The sequence below is a fragment of the Ambystoma mexicanum genome, chromosome 4p, assembly GCF_040938575.1.
Source record: "Ambystoma mexicanum isolate Mex_15411 chromosome 4p, UKY_AmexF1_1, whole genome shotgun sequence".
Lineage (NCBI taxonomy): Eukaryota > Metazoa > Chordata > Amphibia > Caudata > Ambystomatidae > Ambystoma > Ambystoma mexicanum.
The window spans coordinates 793,957,320-793,977,039 of record NC_090927.1 but is presented as its reverse complement, the minus strand read 5'-3'; the positions used below and the strand labels follow the sequence as shown (position 1 = coordinate 793,977,039).

The 19,720-nt window shown below is 46.0% G+C and overlaps 1 non-coding gene and 1 pseudogene across 1 annotated transcript; both read left to right on the top strand.

Annotated features, from left to right (window-relative positions):
• Positions 1-517: 517 nt before the first annotated feature.
• On the top strand, positions 518-708 carry LOC138460353 (U2 spliceosomal RNA). The gene has a single exon (XR_011263120.1). It is a non-coding gene; the product is annotated as a U2 spliceosomal RNA (small nuclear RNA).
• A 582-nt stretch (positions 709-1,290) lies between these two features.
• LOC138460426 (U2 spliceosomal RNA) lies at positions 1,291-1,445 on the top strand (annotated as a pseudogene).
• The last annotated feature ends 18,275 nt before the right edge of the window (positions 1,446-19,720 follow it).

Below are 19,720 nucleotides of genomic sequence, written 5' to 3'. Positions count from 1 at the left end.
CCAGAGAGGTGTAGGTAGGAGTAGCAGGAGAAGGAAGGAAGTTGATAAGATGAGGGAAGCGTCTGCCAAAAAGGAGGAGATTGGGTTGAGGGCCCTGGACCAAGACAATGCCATTCAGATAGACATTAATGATGGTGTTGGAGGAGTGGAAGGGGGCCAGGAGGACCTCTCACCAAGTTCCACCACTAATGGGAAAGGAAGAAAAAGGAGAGAGAACAGAGACCATATGGGGGTCCATAGGCCTGGAGAGGGAACGACAAAGAGGATGTGGGTGAGGGTCTGTCTGGAGGAAGCACTGGTATAGGTATCAGCGATAGGGAGGCCTGGGTTGGAGACTAGGGTGTACCTTTTGAGCTTCTTCCTACCAGACTTAGTGAGAGGGATAGGATAGGAGATAGAATAGCAGTTAGAGAAGATGGGGGATACAGAGAGCACCATGGAGGGGTGTGAAGCGGAGAGCAAAAGAGGAGGCAGCCCAAGCAGGATGGTGGGGTGGGGGAGTGAACCCTTTGCAGGCATCCCTTCTTGGCCTTTTGGGTAAGATCAAGTGTAGTATTGGTTCTTATCAATTTAACTTCTGATACGTCCTCTATCTGGCGACCATATATTAAATAGATTTTTGGAACGGGGAGATGGAATGGGAGCTTGCTTTGTCCACGCCACGCATCAACCTCGTATTGCAGTAACTTGAGCAATTCTTTAAAAAGAGCACTTTGCGATATAGATATATATATGTATATGTATGCCATTTCTTTTTTTTTTCTTTTTCTTTCAGATGTCATGTTTTTCCTTTCGTGTCTTGGAAGAAGTTGCCGTCATGTCTCGGAAGGAAATAAGTTTGCCATTGTGCTCGCTTTTCAGGGGAGCAGCCGTCCAGCCTCACAACAACGGAGGAGGAGAAGAAGGGGGACACTGCCCTTGCTCTGCCTCGCCTCGCCCCTGCTGGCACTGAACGACCATGAACGGCCAAACCTTATCTAAAGGGGACACACTCAGGGGATCCTGCCCACCGGGCAGGTGGGGGTGACTTTCGGCCAGTGGGTGACGGGCCGATTGCTCGGCCGAGGCTGCAGAGAGGCCAGACAGAGCTCTGCAGCCTGTGTCTGGTTGTCCCGGCACTGGCGCTCTGGGATCAATGAAAATGTGGGGGCGGAGCCATGCAAAAATCTACCTAGCCATCAGCCAGGCCAGCAGGTCTCAAGCAAACGCTAGGCCCGGCCGAGGATCCTGGGAGTCTGCAGCAGAGCGTCACTCCGAGTCAGCAGTCTTTCCGGCAGACCTTTTGCGGGCATCGCTTCTCAGCCTTTTGGCTAAGATCAAGTGTAGTAGACAACTCTTCACTTTCTCTGGAATTGCCTTTTTGCGGCACAAGTATGGATTTTGTTCAAGCCATTGGTTTTTGCACTGACTAACGAACAAAACATGTCCTTTGAGTTAGTACTCACGGGTCTAGGAGGAGGTGGCAGGAAAGTAACAGCAGACAGATCTTACACATCATCGCATCTACAAACCAGGCACTGTGGAAGGCGAGATCGAGATGCCTTGTAGTGCTCCAACATAAAGAAATACCCCCAGAAGAATGATGCAACTGATGCTATGTCACTTGTACACATACTTTTGCGTTGATGCCAAGAAATCAACCACAAGTAAAGCAAATGATTATTGGCATCAAGATAAGTGGAGAATCTTAACAAAGTAACTAGTAATTAAGGTGGGTACCTCCACTCAAGAATTTGGTCAAGTCTTTCTTTTTCAAATCATAGTTTTTAATTTGAAAACGTTTTAATCTGCCTTATTAATTGGCATAACCTTCATATTTTAACTCTTTTTATTTAAAACATTTTCAAACCAGGAGGATTGGGACGGTTGTAAGAAGTGATGTGGAGACAGTTAAAAAAAAAAAAAAATCTTATCACTTTAATGTCTCATACGTCCTCTATCTAGGGACCATATATTAAATTGTTTTTTTTGGAATAGCGAGATGGAATGGGATCTTGCTGTCCACTCCACTCATAAACCTGGAATTGCAGTACCGCCAGGACTTTTGCAGTTCCCCTCTCAGGGAAAACAATGCCTTGAAAAGAAGGAAACTTCGACCGAATCATGACGATGGATGATCCATTGCCTCGTGAGGGACCACGAGATCATCAACGGGCCCGATGATGACAGCGACAACGAGGGTTGAGTAACGTGCACTTGCGTTACCTGTTTTTGAGCTTTTTCTTCCAGAAACCACCCAGGGGCGGTAAAGAAGGAAAGGCTGACCAGATCATGCCGGCAGAAGTTTCACAGCCTCCCAAAGGGACCAGCGATGGAGCAGAAGGTGACAGGGCTGTTAGGCAGAATCACCTGCAGTACCCTTTGGGAAAACTACATGCAATTAAAACTACAAGTGTAAGCACCTTTGGTACAATCCTGTACTACACAGTAAAGTGGTAGCAATGGCTGAGCAGCCAGACTCATCTCAAGAGTTTAAGTGAGCAGTAGAACAAGTTACACAAAGGACCAACTAATACAGTGATTCAAACAAAAACTTACTCAAGGTTTCTTGGTAAAAGAATATACATTTATTTACTCAGTCAGTTTGAAAACATTACACTAGCATAAGCAGCTCAATATCACACACTAATAAACCAGAGAAATACAACCAGTAAGTAAATGAACAAGTTTAGCTCCCCCGAAGTTGAAGCAAAATGGCACTTCAGATACTTAATAAAGGGGTAAAAAGACAAGGTTATAAGAACAGACAGCCAAAACACATTCATAGGCAGGGCAAAGAGTTTCAGTTAGCTACAACCAGCAATTCTTCTCAAAAGGCCTGGGCCAAAGTCAATGGTTCAGAGTCTTTGTATAGGATAGCACAGTTCTGGCAGATAAAGTTTAAGCCTTTGCCATGGAGTTTATAAGAGTTTGGCTAGGCGAAAAGTTTGACGAATGTTTACGGAAGGACAAGCCTTCGAAGTTGAGAACGTTTCCACAAACTATCGCAATGGCCGAAAAGATGTATGGACTGTGTTTGCACAGTACCTTTGTATTGAAGAAGAGCTGTAGCTGAGGCAGTTGTTCGTGGCAGTTCGAGCAGACCTCGCAGTTACTGAGCTTCAGTTGTGGGGACAAGAAGGAGGACGTCAGGAGATTCCTGCACTGCCCAGGGATGAGGCCAAAAGCTTAGCAAGAAGTCTTTTTAAGGTGTGAGTGCCTTAAAGTCCACAATCTGGTTTCCTTACATCTGGCTATCCAGTTTTCAACAGCACTCTGATGAAAATTCAACCAGATGGGGATGGTGTCCAGGTGGCTTACGAGTTGGTTGTTCCCACCAAACTCAAGGGAAGAAGTTAACCTTGAAGGGCTTCTCTGTCGATTGGAGTTTGGGGCAATTGGGAACTGCAGCAGGGCTCCACCGGTCGTCCAGGAGTTGCAGCATCCTCTTCTTTCAGCTCGTCTTCGGTTCTTTCCTTCCAGTGGTCGACTCTGCTTTTCAAGTCCTAGAGAACTGCTTTTAAACAGTTTTCCCCCATTCATTCCAGCCTGGCTGTCACTCACACAGCAGGGTGGCTGTCCTTGCTGGACAGCCAGCCAGCCAATCACGCCAGAGTGCATTCAGGTCTCCTAGGAGACTATGCAAGGGGGGTTTTGGGCACCTCTCTCACATCCTGTACACCCCAGACACTCAGGCGCCAGAGGAGGGCTTCAGCACTGAAGCCCGCCAAAGGCCAACAAACAAAGGGACAAAACCTGGTTTGGCGCACAGAGACAAACACAAGAAGGACCTTTCCTAAACGAAATGGTGAAAAAAGATGACCAGAGTCTGTTTTTACAGATAGATCTTGGGCACCATTTTGAAAAACATGGCTGACCCGATTTATACCTACCGTTGTTAGCGGTCGGGAGAAATCACGGTAGTTGTTCTAAACCACTGCCACCAGCCATTTAAAGTAGGAAAGGGTAACATTTGACTGTTACATGAGGGTTTTGACCACAGGAGAAGATAGGCAACCCCTGCAGCACTCTATAGTAAGATAGTGTGTGCTGGGTCAGTAAGTTTAAAAAGACTAGTAAAGCCAATTTAACTTTACATGCTCTTGGAGATGGTAGTCAGTCCAGGGAAGGTATTTAAACCTTTGGGAAGTCTGAAAGACATCCCTGTGTCACTGCAATGAAGGTGATGTGTGACACACAGCAATAGATGATGCATGTGGAGTGGTTTTAAAACTCCATAACTAAAGAACACAAAAGTAAAACACACACAAAATACATGGAAGAGTGGGAAAAAAAGGCTCACACTCTTCCCAGTTAAAAAATCAAATCCTAGAAATCCAGCAAAGTTGCTGGGGGTCTCAAAAGGTAAGGGAAATTAACAAATGTTGAGAATGCTCCCTAACGCTCGACCCCTGAGACTAAGGGACAGGAGGATTTTATCCACTCCTGGATGAATCTCCTTACTCCAGTCGGTCAAACATCCTGGAGAGACCACCAGCATTTTGGTGGTGACACCCTGACCTGTGTTCAATGGTAAAATCAAACCCTTGCAGGCTGATTGACCATCTCAGTAGTTTTGGGTTTTCCCCTTTCATTTGCATCAACCATCTCAAGGGTTGGTCGTCAGTCTGAATCACAAAAGTAGATCCATACAAGTATGGCCTAAATTTATTCAGTGACCACACAATAGCAAAGCATTCACGCTCAATGGTTGCCCACCTTGTTTCTGGTTCCTTCAGCTTCCTGCTGATGAAGCAAATGGGGTGCTTCCTACCTTTCTCATCCAGTTTACTAAATTCTGCACCTATACCTGTATTCGAAGCCTCTGTCTGCACAATGAAGGTTTGGGTGTAGTCAGGAGCTCTTAGGACTGAAGCTTGACAAAGGGCTTTCTTTAGGCCTTCAAATGCTTGAGTGCACTTCTCATTCCACCTGACATTTTAGGGAATTTGGGAGAGCGGATCACATTCAAGGGAGAAGCTATGGTCCCATAGTTCTCAATGAAGTTTCTATAGAACCAAGTGAGGCCTAGGAAGGCTCTCACTTGGGTTTCAGTAGTAGGGGTGGCCCAGTTTTGTACAGCTTGTACTTTGCTAGGCAATGGCTTGATTTCACCTCCTCCTACCTCATGTCCAAGGTAGACCACTTTACTCTGACCAATTTGACATTTACTAGCCTTTATGGTCAGATGGGCCTGCTCAAGAGCCTGCAAAACATATCCTAAGTGGTCAACATGTTCTTTCAAAGTAGGGCTGAACACTGCAATGTCATCCAAGTATGCCATGCAGAAGTCCTCCATCCCATTCAGAACTTAATTAACCATCCTTTGGAATGTAGTAGGTGCATTCTTTAATCCAAAAGACATTACCTTAAACTGGTAGAGGCCTGCTCGGGTTGAGAATGCAGTTTTCTCCTTGGCACGGTCTGTCAGTGCTATTTGCCAATAGCCTGAAGTGGGATCAAATGTACTGAGGTACTTGGCTGAACCAAGTTTGTCCACCAGTTCATCTGTTCTGGGTAAATGGTGGGCATCAGTCTTGGTGACTGCATTAAGAGCTCTATGGTCCACACAGAATCTCAACTCCTTGGATCCTGCCTTTGGTACTAGAACAACTGGAATAGACCATGGACCGGTAGAGGGCTCTATTTCCCCGAGATCAAGCATATTGTTGACCTCTTCCTTTATGTGGGATCTTACATGATCTGACATCATGTAGCCTCTGCTTTTAACAGGTAAACAGTCACCAGTTTGAATATCATGCTGGCCCCAAGGAGTCAAGCCTGGTGATAGTGAAAACAGGGAGCCAAACTGATTTAACAAAAACTTGCACTCCTCCTGTTGTTCATGTGTCAAATTAGAAGAGAGATTAAACTCCTTCTACTTTCTCATCTAAAGGCTGGCCTCTGAGTAGGTCAGGTAGAGGTTCACTCTCCTCCTCCTCTTGAGCTGAAACTAGAAGCAAAGCTCCCACTTCTGGTCTTGAGACATAAGCTTTTAGGCGGTTGGTGTAAAAGACTCTGGGAGCCTCCTTAGTATTGCCTAAATCCACCAGATAGTTGACCTCTCCATGTTTACCCACAACCTTGAAGGGTCCTATCCATTTGTTCTGTAAGGCCCTCTGCCTTGTAGGTACCATAACTAGAACTAGCTGGTCTTGAGAAAACGCAACCATGTTGGCCTTCTGGTCATGCCAATGCTTCACCAGAGCCTGACCTGCTTTCAGGTTAGCTGATACTTCTGCCATCATGTGTGACATTCTCTTCTGGAGACCTATCACATAGTCAGTGACTTTCACTGGCTTGGGGGAAGGAGCACTCACCAACACCTACTTAATTAGATCCAATGGGCCTCTAACTGGATGGCCATAAAGAAGCTCAAAGGGACTAAATCCAACTCCCTCCTGAGGGACTTCTCTATAAGCAAAGAGAAGGCATGGCAGTAAAAGGTTCCACTTTCTTCTAAGTGGTTCCTCTAAAGCACCTATCATGCTCTTCATTGTACGGTTGAACCTCTCTACCAATCCATTTGTCTGAAGATGGTAGGCAGTCGAAAACTTGTAAATTACTCCACCGTTTTTCCACATGGCCTGCATGTAGTGGGACATAAAATTGGATCCCCTGTCAGAGATAACTTCCTTAGGAAAACCTACCCTGGTAAAAATACCAAGTAGGGCCTTAGCAACCGCCTGAGTTGTAACAATCCTCATAGGTATGGCTTCAGGATTCCTAGTAGCATGGTCTACTACAACCAAGATAAACCTGTTTCATGAAGATTTTGGAGGGTCTAAGGGACCAACAATGTCGATTCCTACCCTATCACAAGGGACTCCCACAACTGGGAGAACCTCCAAGGATGCCACATTCTTGACTCCACTCTTGCCAGAGATTTGGCAAGTGTGACAGCTCCTACAGAACTTATCATCTACATCAGACCCCAATTTAGGCCAGTAGAAATATAAAGAGAGCCTTTCCTTGGTCTTCTTAAAACTTAAGTGACCAGCCAAAGGTATCTCATGGGCTAACTGTAGGAACTGGAGTCTGCTTTCAAGAGGCACTACAAGTATTCTGTAGTCCCCTGGGATAGACGCAGTCGGTTCACTGTAGAAGATGTAATCTTCCCAGTACAACCTATGCATCCCTGGCTCTTGCCCATCCAGCTGGGAAGCTGCATGTTGGCGAAGACCTTCCAGAGTAGTACACTCTCTTTGACCTCTGCTGAAGTTTGCCCTACAGGGGCCACCTTCTGCCAGTAAAGACTGCATCTAAGGATTGTCTGCAGGATCCAGATCTCCAACAGGGGCAAGGTCATATTCCAGCTCTGATTGCTCAGCAGTTGATTCAACCACACAAGGTTGTTCCACACACCCAGCCTCAGCTGGTGTAGGAGTCACAGGTGTAACTTTGGACAGTCCTCTTGGGGATGTCCTTGTTGGTTGCACAGGAGGGCTGGCTGGTTTCTTCCTGGAGGTTTTAGGTTTCCGCTTTTCATTTTAGGAATTGTAGTCAGTAAGTCCTGTGCACTGGGAGTTATAGTTTCCTCTATAATTTCCTCTTGTGAGCCCCTTAAGGTAATCTCTCTGGCCTTCCTAGTCTGCTCCTGTTTCCGTTTGCTGGGAGGCCTGGGGGTGCTTGATACAACTCCAAGAGTTTTAAAGTCATTCCCCGACAGGACTCTCCCAGGTACTTCACTCTGCACATTTACAGGTATCTTGACAGTCATGTCATTGCACTGGATTAGAGCTGGTAACTGGGGAAGCATTTGGACAGGGCCTCCAGCAAGCATAGGTAGGATTTTGGGTGCCTTAGCAACATCCTCAACCATGAAAAATGATTCATCAACTACAGTTATGCTGGCCCCAGTGTCTCTGATGGCAGGGGTCTCCTGACCATTCACAAGAACACTGTATTTGTAATACTCTTTAGTATTGTCTGGAATAGAGTTGTACACATCTAAATTCTGCTGTTCGCACAGACCCAGGGATACTAAAGAAACACTGGCTGAGACTTTCATGGGATCCTCAGCCAGTAAGTGAAAGTTTCCACTTGCCATTGCTACTTCATCCACTGGGGAGAAGGCAAAGGAGACAGTGTGGATCCCTGAAGGTTTACCCTTACATCTGGGATCCCATTTCACATGGCCAGTTGACCCACAAGCATAACATTTTCCAAATGTCTTTATAAATGGGGGTTTGTTCTGACCTCCTTCTGGTTTGTCACCAGGAGGTGCACTAGCCTGATTTGGTTTCCCTTGTGGCTTAGCCTTGCTATGTTTGTGGCCTTCTTTTGGAGTGAAAGTATTTGAATTCTGTTTGATATCTTTCTTGTGCTGCTTTCCCTCATCCTTCTTCTGAGTTGCCCCAGAATCCTTGTGAGTAGGCCTGTTGGCAACCCATAAGTCAGCAGCCCTTGCTAACTTCTTTGGATCAATTTCCTTAGAGTCAGCCAAGTGCTGTCTCAGCTCAAAATATATATTCCAACATAACCAGATTTCTCATACCTTCAGAAGTGTTAACTCTGTAACCCTTAACCCATCCATCTAAGTTGTTCAAACATTCGGTCACCCAGGTAGCCCAAGGGGTACCATCATGCTTTTTGAGGGTTCTAAAACTCTTAAGACACTGAGAAGGGGTCTTCCCAAAGCTAGCTATCAAAGCTAGCTTCAGAGTTTCATACTCCTTTCTGTCTATATCCCCCAACTCCATTACCACACCAGTTGCAACAGGGTGTAGCCTAGAAAAAAAGCCAAGGAATCAACTGATTCCCTGTAATGTCTTGAATCCCATGGTTATATTCAAAAGCAGCCAACCAATCCAAAATATCAAGCTTAACCTCATACATAATTACTGCATCTTTGGGCATGCGAGGCCTCTTAGGACTGGAAGACCTAGAGGATTCTGGGAGAGAACCAGTTTCAAGAGACAACTTTTTCATTTCAAGTGCATGATTCAATTCCATTTCTCTGAGTCTAAGTTCTTGATGTTTACATTCAGTTTGAGCTTGGATTCTTTTAAACTCTAACTCAAGTCTCAGTTTTTCTAAAGAGACAAATTCAGCACTTAGTGTTGGACCTGATGGGGTCCCTGTGGTCAAAGGTTGAGGCCTATGAGCAGGTAGAGGTAAGACAAAGCCTACATTTGGAGACTCTTCTGCCTCATCTAACTCATCCACAATATTAGAGCGAGGCTCTGACATATTATTATCCTTGTCAACATTTTCCACATTTGCTGCAGGTGTGGGGGTTTCAGACCCACTCCTCAGACTTTGGTATTCTAACAACTTTGCTATCAATTTAACCTTGTTTGCCTTTGACAGTGAGATACCTAGCTTTACACATATCTCTCAATTGATCAACAGTTAAAGTCACTAGGGTCTCCTGTCTGTAGCTTTCCATATCAGTCATGATAAAACAATTGCTTTACTAGTGTTGCTTAGCCTTGGGAGGATTATTTGAACAAAGGTAAAAGTAGCACTCTAAATGTAACAAGTATACTTTATCCTCACCGCTGTACCCCAGTGTTAGGCAGAATCCCCTGAAGTACCCTTTGGGAACACTACATGCAATTAAGACTACAAGTGTAAACACAATTTCACCTTTGGTACAAGCCTGTACTACACAGTAAAGTGGTAGCGATGGCTGAGTAGCCAGACTTATCTCAAGAGTTTAAGAGAGCAGTAGAACAAGTTACACAAAGGACCAACTAATACAGCGATTCAAACAAACACTTACTCAAGGTTTCTTGGTAAAAGAATATATATTTATTTACTCAGTCAGTTTGAAAACATTACACTAGCATAAGCTTCTCAATATCACAGACTAATAAACCACAAAAATACAACCGGTAAGTAAATGAACAAGTTTAGCTCCCCTGACGTTGGAGCAAAATGGCACTTCAGATACTTAATAAAGGGGTGAAAAGACAAGGTTATAAGAAAAGACAGCCAAAACACATTCATAGGCAGGGCAAAGGGTTTCAGGTAGCTACAACCAGCAATTCTTCTCAATAGGCCTGGGCGAAAGTCAATGGTTCAGAGTCTTTGTATAGGATAGCACAGTTCTGGTAGATAACGGTTAAGTCTTTGCCACAGAGTTTAGAAGAGTTTGGCTAGGCGAAAGGTTTGACGAATGTTTAGGGAAGGACAAGCCTTCGAAGTTGAGAAAGTTTCCATGAACTCTCGCAATGGCCGAAAAGATTTTCGGACTGCGTTTGCACGGATTTGTACGATCTGACTGAAAAAAAAGGTCCGACCGTACAAAACGACCAAAAAATGCTACTACCAAAGATTCGAACACCAAAACATTGAACCTTTGGTGGTAGCATTGCAAGTAAGTAAAAAAGAAAAAAGACTGCGGGGAGTGCGGGGGTGTCCCCCGCAATACCCCGCTCACTATACTGTGTGGCATAGTGAGCAGGGTGTTGCGGGGGACACCTCCGCAGCACATCCGCAACAACAAAAAAACAGGGGGTTGGGGGATACCCCTGCAGCCCCCCGTAGTATGTCAGTGTGTTTGCATGAGAAAGGTGCAAACTTTTGGTAGTTCGCACCTTTCTCATGCGCGCATTCCGGCCGTGAAAAAATCAGCCGTGGTTGGATCACTTAGAATCGTTTGCACAGTACCTTGTTATTGAAGAAGAGCTGTAGCTGAGGCAGTTGTTGCCTGGCAGTTTGAGCAGATTTCGCAGTTCCTGAGCTTCAGCCATGGGGACAAGAAGGAGGATGTCGGGAGGTTCCTGCACTGCCCAGGGATGAGGTCAAAAGCTTAGCAAGAAGTTGTTTTAAGGTGTGAGTGCCGTAAAGTCCACGAGCTGGTTTCCTTCCCTCTGGCTGTCTGGTTTTCAACAGCACTCTGATGAAAATTTGACCAGATGGGGGCGGTGTCCGGGTGGCTTACGAGTTGGTTGTTCCCACCAAACTCAAGGGAAGAAGTTAACCTTGAAGGGTTTCTCTGTCGATTGGAGTTTCAGGCAATTCAGACCTGCAGCAGGGCTTCACCGTCGTCCAGGAGTTGCAGCAGTCCTCTTCCTTCAGCTCGTCTTCGGTTCTTTTGTTCCAGTGGTCGACTCTGCATTCCAAGTCCCAGAGACCTGCTTTTGAACAGTTTTCCCCCATTTATTCCAGCCTGGCTATCACTCACACATCAGAGTGTCTGTCCTTGTTAGACAGTCGGCCGGCCAATTACACCAGAGTGCATTCAGGTCTTCTAGGAGACTAAGCACAGGGAGTTTCGGGCACCTCCCTCACATCCTGTCCACCCCAGACACTCAGGCTCCAGAGGAGGGCTTCAGCACTGAAGCCTGCCAAAGGCCAACGAACAAAGGCACCAAACCTGGTTTGGCGGGCAGAGACACACACAAGAAGGACCATTCCTAAAAGAAATGGTGAAAAAAGATGACCGGAGTCTATGTTTACAGATAGGTCTTGGGCGCCATATTGAAAAACATGGCTGATCCGATTTTTAGCTACCGTTGTTAGCGGTCGGGAAAAATCACGGTAGTTGATCTAAACCACAGCCACGAGCCATTTAAAGTAGGAAAGGGTAACATTTGACTGTTACATGATGGTTTTGACTCGGGAAGCTAGGCAACCCCTCCAGCACTCTATAGTAAGATAGGTTGTGCTGGGTGAGTACATTTTAAAAGACTAGTAAAGCCAATTTAACTTTACATGCTCTGGGAGATGGAAGTCAGTCTCAGAGAGGGTATTTAAACCTTTGGGAAGTCTGAAAGACATCCCTGTGTCACTGCACTGAAGGTGCTGTGTGACACACAGAAAAATATGATGCCTATGGAGTTGTTTTAAAACTCCATAACCAAAGAACACAAAAGTAAAACACACACAAAATACATGGAAGAGTGGGAAAAAGGCTTACACTCTTCCCAGGTAAAAAATCAAATCCTAGAAATCCAGCAAAGTTGCTGGCGGTCTCAAAAAGTAAGGGAAATTAGCACATGTTGAGAATTCTCCCTAACAAGGGCCAAGGAGAAACGGGTAATGTACACTTTCACAACTGTCTTTGTGTTTTCTCTTCCATGACCCACGAAAGGTGGCGAAGAAAGAAACATCAGCCGTACTTGCGGCGGTAAGATGAGGATGCATAAGTAATGTACACCTAACCTAACATGACCGGAGTCAGGCTTGTACACATGTTGTCAGGACTATTCTTGAAGACTGATAACTAAAGTGCGCAATTCTGAAAGTGACAATTTACCATATTTAAACGGAACGATGATCCCAGAACAAAAAAATAAAAATAATCTTTTCTTAGCAGCGGTGGGGTAAAACCCAGTGAGAGCCTCAGCCTCCATGACTACCTGTCCTGCAGAGTTTTCCTTCTGACATTCTTCATGCAGGCCCTCTGCAAGAAGTACTGTGACGTCCTCCGGGCAAAGAAAGAGGGGGCACCGTTTAGCACATTCACGATGAAGATCCACATGGAGACGAGGGAGAAGAGGGTCACGTGGAGATGACCAACCCTCACGACCCAGATGCGGACATCAGTACCCTGCTGAAAATGTACGGCATCATCAAGGATGGTGCAACAAAGATCAGAGACAGCAACTGGGTGTGGAACACCTTATGAAGAGCGATCCTAGGGCTGCACCCCAGCGCTTATGGCAGGTACGGCCTGCGACACCTGCCATCCGTCAGGTACCCGGGACGGTGGTCAGTCATAATGTAGAATTCAATAATGTAGAAAGTCAAAATGTCGAATTTTTTTTTTTAGAAAACAATAATGTTGAAAAACAATAATGTCGAATTTTTTCTACATATTTTAGAATTTTTTCTAAATAAATAAATAAATATATATATAATTAAAATGTGTTGAGTATGAGGGGTGAGAGGGGGGTGGGGGGGGGCCGGGGGTGTTGGGTGAGGGGTGTTGGGGGGGACCCCCCTAGTAAATGATACTCTTCTTGTTTATTTATTTATTGATAGTGCTAATTGACATTTATTTTTCGACATTTTTTTTTCTACATTATGACTATAAACCACCCGGGACAACCCTTCACCTGCAGGAAGTGCAAAGGCGAGGGGCACAATGGGAAGGAATGCCCTCTGAAGTTCTGCTGGACATGCAGGGAGTTAGGACAGGAGGCCTACAAGTGCAGCGGCCAGAAGTCATCCAAAGTCTGTGGAGCACTGAGCCACATCTACTACAACTGCCCATTCTCTTCCAGGTCTTATGCTGGAGAGGTAGCTGAGGAAGTCAAGGGGCCACAGCCTACACACAAGACCGTCAGTAAGGAGGCACAGGACAAGATCAGTGCCCTGCTGAGAGAGAACAGAGAGGAGGAAGCATGCAAAAAGACAAAGGCAAATAAGAAGGTCATGCCAGGCCAAGCAAACACAGGTCCAGTGACCTCCTCACAGGTCCAGGAGCCGCAGAGACAGGCAGAGCCAAAGCTGGCCAAGGATAACCCAGGAACGCAGGGACCAGAGGTGACTGCTGCCTCAATACCTGAGGTCCCTACCCCTGACATAGAGGCACCCACAGCAGATGGAAGCAAAACCCAGGAGATAGCAGAGGCCAAGGAGAAGACAGGGGACCCCCTGCTCCGGGCAGAGGAGTCTACAGGTGATGAAGGGCCCCAGAGCAGCAGAGGGAAATGAAAGAAAAAGCCCAAAGGGAAGAAGGGCAAGAAAAAGAAGGAGGAAGTGGAGATGAGCACGAGCAAAGGCAGACCGGAGCAGAGAACCCCAGCTGAACGACCACCAGAAGAAAGAGGGGTGGAAGACGAAGGGCGGTCCATCCAGGCAGCAAGGAAGAGACCCATGCTGGCCAAGGAGGAGTTCTATTTGAACAAGAATGCGGCATGCAAAGAACAGGAGATTGAAGCTGTGGTCATCAAAGACGAGGAAGGCGATGAGGATATAGCGGTCCAGGAGGAGTTGGCAAGACTCCCCCAACAGCTAGACATCTTCCACCCAGTACAGGGACCCGAAGGTGGACCCATCATCAAGTGGCAGGTGGAGGAGATCGGCCAGACCACAGAAGAGCGGGCAGAAGCCAGCAAACGAAGAAGAGATGGAGGACATGGAGGGTGACAGCCATGGTAACATGTAAACAGGAACCCAGACTAACCCCCATTGACCAACAGACCATAGCTAAAACATTGTGAGGATGGCAATATCACTGCTCACCTTGAAAGTCAGAAGCTTGAAGGACAGGAACAGACGGGCCAGCACTCTGAGCTTTTTTGGCAGCCCAAAACTGCCATGTGTGCTTTGCTCAGGAGTGTGGATTGCCCTATAACTGGTTGTACAAACAACTTGAGGCAGAGTGGAGTCTAGATCCATCATTTTGGTCTGGAGGTAATGACTGCAAGTCCTCGGGTGTGGCCATTCTTGTGAAACAGCTTACTGTTGAATCAGTAACCAGCAGGTGAATAGCAGAGTCCTGACCGTCAATGGCGCATGGGCAGGCCAACAGATCTGACTGATCAACGTATATGCCCCCCCAACCAGAAATTAATGGTTGGGAGTATTTGAGAACCTGAGGCTGATGCTCGCCACCTCCAGGACCATCCTGATGGGGGGTGACTTTAACTGCACAATAGAGGAGAATGGACACATGGCCCCAGCTCAGCAGGAATGTATGCAACATCCAGGCTGCTCCGGGAGGTTGTTGGGGAGTCTTCCCTGAGAGATGTCATTGGTGGTATGGAGGTGAATGCCCGGAACTTCTCCTGGAGTGACCCTGATGGCTCTGTGCACTGCAGGATTGACTTCATCTTCACCTCCCATACGGTGAAGCCGGTTCAGAGTTCCATGTTTGCTGTCCACTTCACTGACCACAGAGCAATCAGCTATGGGGGGGTCTATTCTGGAATGTTCCCAGTTTCCCAGATTCCTGGAAACTGAATTGCATGCTGTTCTAAAGTGAGGAGACAAAGGAAAACCTCAGAGAGGCATATGCAGGGTGGAGGAGCATGAAGGACTGCTTTCAATCCACGGGGGGAGTGGTGGGAGTGGGTCAAAACTGAGGTCCAGAGCTCCTTCCAGGATGATATAGGCAGAGCTGCTGCATGGGAAAAGTAACTGCAAAGCAAAGTGTAAGACTGTTCGAACTCGAGCTCTGAGGCTGGGATGTGAAGGATGACCTGGAGGAAACCAGGAAGGAGTTGGCAGACCACATCCAGGTGGAATCCAGGAAAGTTGTGTTCTGTTCCAGATTCAAACCACTTGAGAAGGAAGAGAAGTGCAACTCGTTCTTCAAGAAGCTACACTATGCTGCCATACCCTTAGTGGTACTCCGTGACTCAGAGGGAAACCTCCAAGGAAGGGAGCAAGGAAATTATGAAGGTTGTCACTGACTTTTATGGCAGCCTCTGCTCACCTAAGGTGTCCGAGAGAGACCAGGTGGACATGTTTCTTGCTGGGATCTCGAAGACACTAGGCCCAGAGCAGAGAGTGGGCATAAACGCCCACTTCACCCGAGGAGAGCTGCACCAGGTGGCCATGTCCTTCAAGCATGGCAAAACCGTGGGCTGTGATGGGCTCCCAGTGGAACTATATGTCAAACTGTGGGACTTGATCGGACCGTACTTGCTCATGCTGTATGAAGAGATGGCTAAAAGGTGTTGCGTGCTAAAGCCCCTGAGAGAGAGTATGATCGCACTGTTCTATAAGCAGAATGGAGACCGGGAGGACCTGAAAAACTGGAGGCCCATCTCCCTCTTGAACGTCGACTACAAGATCCTGGTGAAAGTGATGACTAATCAGCTGAAAAGGTGATTGGGAAGATGGTCCACCTAGACCAGTCCTGTGGGATACCCATTTGCCAGATTGCAGACAGTCTGGCCCTGATCAGGGACACAATCGAGTATGTCAAAGACCGGAGGGTCTGAGCAGCTCTGGTGAGCCTGGATCAGGAAAAGGTGTTTGACCAAGTCTCCCATGAGTTCATGGAACGGGCCATACGGGCACTGGGCCTGGGGAACATCTTCTGTGGCATGGTAAAGGTAATGTATAAAGACATCTTCAGTAGTGCCATGGTCAACAGTTGGAAGACCACCTCCTTCCATGTGGAGTCAGGGGTCCGACAAGGTTGTTCTCTCTCCCCTCTTCTCTTTGTTTGTCTTATAGAGCACCTGTCGGAACACATCAGATGGAATGAGGACATCAGAGGGGTCAAGGTGTCAGGAAGTGACGGCAACAGTGAGATGGAGTGCTCCCTCTACATAGAGAACATCCCAGTCTTCTGCATAGATGGAAGCTCTGTGAAGGCCCTGGGTAAGACCTGTGAGGACTTTGGCAGGGCTTCAGGGGCCAAGATCATCTGCACGAAGTCAGAGGCCATGCTCTTCAGAGACATGGAACCCTGCACATGAGACGCTGCCTTTTCCCATCAGACTGGTCTACATGAAGATCCTGGGAGTGTGGTTCAGATACGAAGGTGCCGTGACGAGGACGTGGGATGAGAGAGTGGGGAAGGCCAAGCAGAAGCTGGGACTCTTGGCATCAGAGATAAGGCTGTTGCTTGCTTTGTTTCATACCTTGCCCCCAGCCACTTTCAGGTGTCCTGGAACAGCCTTACCTATCCACTCACCCACGTTACTATTGGAGTTCCCCATGGTTCTGTCCTTGGTCCACTTCCCTTTACTCTCTATACTTCAGCTCTTTGCGCTGTGATCTCTTCTTATGGCTTCTGCTATCAACTCATCGCTGACGACACTCAGATCTTCTTCTCCTTTCACTCCTTAGCTATCTAGCTTTGTCAAATATTTCAAACTGTCTCTCCGCCATCAAATATTGGATGTTGTCTCACTTGCTCATGCTCAACACCAATAAAACTGAAGTACTCTACTTCCCAGACAAACAAGCTATCTCTTCCTTTGATCCTCCTCTTCTCTCCTGACTACCTTCCTTACTCTGTTTCTGCTCTGAACCTTGGTGTAATCTTTGACCCATCACACTTCTTGATCTTTATTTCCAAATCTGCCACTACAGTCAGACTCAGCCTCCTCAATATCAGAAAAATCCATCATCTTGTTTTCAATACTGCTAAACAGCTAATCTCCTCCTTAGTCCTTTCTCAATTTTGCCTATTTATTTATTACATGTGTTACTCGCTCAGACCCTTGGGTATCACGGCGATGTTGTACACAGCTTAAAAATGCATATATTGGGTGGTCCAGTGTGACGCGGTTATATTGGTGCAAAATACATGATATGACAAAAGAGCATAGTAGAAGATGTTAACATCAAGGAAAATATATACAAAGGAAAAAGGAAAAAGCACAAATACATATTTGTGCCAATCTCCTCTGTGGCCTTACCAGCTATGTTTTTTCACCCCTGGACAAAGTCCTAACTTCGCGGTCCTCACACCTTTCAAGCTTTCTTGCTTTACCTCTACATCCTCTGTATAAACAACCTCTGAACATCTTCAAAACTGTCCATGTACTCTACCCACCGTACATGTCTGTACATATCACTCCCTCTTCGCTCGTTAAAATCATTCTCCTTGTCACCACTCAAGCTCTCTGTGCCTCTCGTTTCCGCTCTCTCTCCACTCCCGTACTCTGGAAAGCTCTTTATCCAACTCTCCGTACCTCTCCAATTCTACCGCTATTTAAATCCAACCTCAACGCTCTCAGTTCTGAAGAACCTGTTTCCTGTAGCCTACTGCAGCACCCTGTTTCCCTCTCTCCCTACCCTTCATGGACAAGCCAACAGCACTTTTTCATCACCCTTCCTTCCTTAATTCAGTACTTTTTTTACAGCATCCCATTCCTAAGTCATTCTGTCCTATCCTCGTCCATGGTTTATGTTTCCACCTTCCCCTGCAACATCTGGTCTTCAAGTTACATTCCCTCACCCCATTTTAAAGGACCATGTCCTCTGCTCTACTATCAATGGCAAATTCTGTACGTGCTTTTGTGCCAAAAATGCATTGTTTTCCCTGTAGTTTTCATTAATACAAATAAATAAATACAAATATAAGTTTGCAACATGAAACTTATACATTTAGCAAACGAGAAAGTGATGGACCAGCGTATTTATTGGTTGTATCCTTTACCTAAATTGCTCTAAAATACCCAGCTCGTAAGTGTAATCATCAAAAATCTGCCATCAGAGGCATTATGTTTGGAAAAAGTGTGAAGCCATGCAGATCTCCACCCTCTTGAGGTAGCACCTAGAGAGATGGAGTTCCTTTTGAGACAAACCATGCAGGGACCGCTCAATGTCATCAACGAAACGATGAATAGAACATCCACACCGGCAGCAAGAGCACCCTGATAATTATTGTTTTGCAATGCACCTTTGTCATTTTCTATTGGAATAAACTATTGCACAACAATTGAATCTCATATGTAAAGATTGAAAACCTCTGAAGGCAGGATTGACTCCAGTGAAACAGTCAAAGACATGAAGATCGGGGCTGACTGAAAACATCTGACCCAAACTTTGTGAGATCAGCCAATAAAGCCAGAAGAGGACCAGGTCATCACATACTTTACCAGGCCCGTATGGTGGCAACAAACGTTAGGAAGTAAGCTGTGGTTGAATTTGTCAAAACCAGATGAAGAATCAAGAAGAACAAGGAGTCAGCTTCCCATCTTAAAGCATCCTCAAGACTTCAGCAAGTCTTCTGTTGTGAATGCTTGTGTGTGTAATTGCAGGCATGATACAGTACTTAACCAGAGTTTATTGAGCTCGGCCACAAACTATCATACAAAGGACATGGCAACAGAACATGTCAGTGTTAGTAATGTTTCATTAGGTACTCCTTCTAGTAGGAGTTCCTCACAATATGTGTCCGGCCTCATTGTCCAGCCTCATGGGAATGTAAATTGTCTGAGTAATAAAGTATTTAGTTCCTCTGAATACAAACCAGAGTCAGTCTCTGACTCACTGACACGTCCCCTTCCCTGCTTACCCTCTGTAAATCTGGTGAATTCTTCTGTTGTTCATGGAAAACACACCAACCTTGGTGCTTTATTATATGAATTATACCTTCTCTCTGAAAGACTTTCAATAGGTATCACTGACGGTGTTAAGTCCTTACAGTCTGGAAAGTATCCCTCTGTTATTACAACATCTGGTCATACATGTGCTTGTCCTAGGGATGCTGCTTTGAAGTCAACGAATGTGATTTATGGGGAAAGTGATTGCCTAATTGTTTCTAACTCTATGCCCCATAGTAGGATGGAGTTCCTCAATTGCGATCCTAATCCACGAACAGTCACAGCATAGGTTTCCAGAGCACTCAACAACCCTAATAGCCATAACCCATAGGCTCATAATATTCTATTAATGTCTATTCTCCTGGGCCCTCTATTCCAATCTGTCTCAATCGCTTGAATAGTCTACTAATTTTAGCAGAAATATCCACACTGAATGCCAGCTCTTCTGCGGATATTGAGAGGGTTGCTTTCCCTGATAAAATGATGTGTCTCATGTTCACCTCTACCTTTGATCTTAATTGGTGCTCGACTAGTTCTTAGCTGAAAGAGATATGTTGCACAACCTTGGGTTCTCAGTGGTAAAATGGGAGGATGAAGTCAATGATCCTAATATTTCAATTCGTATGGCAACCCCTTTGTCAATTATCTTAAGGGATGGAATGGGGAAAACAAACAGCTAGGCGCCGGGGTTGAAAGAACATCCACAGTACAGGGGCCTAGCAATCCTGGAGCCTGGCGCCTCCGATGATGATGTGTCCATAAAAAAGTGTGTTGTAAATGGGGACATGAAATTATTATCATGGAACTCCAGATCTCACAGCACCTATCCA